Here is a 770-nt window from a genome sequence, read left to right as displayed (position 1 = left end):
GGCTGGAGCAGTGCTGGGCGCTGAGCTCCTCGCTGCACCAGCAGCAGATCAGGGTTTGCAGAACTGGAAGGGACCGTGTGTCCTCTCTGCCTGTCCTTCTGTCCGTCTGTCTCCCTGGACAAGGAGTGACCAGCGTGGAGCCGGAGCAGATTCACCCCATTTCTCTCCATGGTGTGTGGCCGCTGGCGGGTGTGAGGTTGTGCTGGGAAAGCTGCTCCGTGTCCGGAGAGGAGCTCAGCGAGACGGCGGCAGGAGGGGGCTCAGGTAACCCCCTTCCCCGGGGACACTGGGAGCAGCAGGGGTGGGAAACAGGGGGGTAAGGGGGTCAACAGGGGGGTTGTGTGTAAATAGTGCATGTGCTGGAACCTGTGTGTGCAAGACCGTGTGACACTAGTGAAGATCAGACTAGCTTGGTCCTGGTTGGATCCAGGGTTGAGGTGACAGCTGTGTCCCCACTTCTGGCTGTTGGATCCAGCACGATCCATGTTCCTCCAGCATGATCCATGTTCCTCCAGCACACTCGCCCTCCCAGCACTGCCACAGCCCCGCTCCAGTGGCCTGAGGAGCCTGTTTACCCCCTGCCTGTGCTGTTGCAGCAGCTCAGAGACCAGCTGGGGACAAGAAATGATTGATCGATGGTTTTAAACTGGAAAAGGGGAGATGGAGATGAGATGTGAGGGAGAAATTCTTTGGTGTGAGGGTGGTGAGCCAGTGTCCCAGGCTGGCCAGAGAAGCTGTGGCTGGCCCCCCCCGGGAGGGGTTTTGGGCCG

Source organism: Antrostomus carolinensis, unplaced genomic scaffold (genome assembly GCF_000700745.2).
Source record: "Antrostomus carolinensis isolate BGI_N321 unplaced genomic scaffold, ASM70074v2 scaffold28373, whole genome shotgun sequence".
In the NCBI taxonomy this organism is placed as follows: Eukaryota; Metazoa; Chordata; class Aves; order Caprimulgiformes; family Caprimulgidae; genus Antrostomus; species Antrostomus carolinensis.
The sequence above is the reverse complement of the archived record's forward strand: the minus strand, read 5'-3'. Positions refer to the sequence as shown.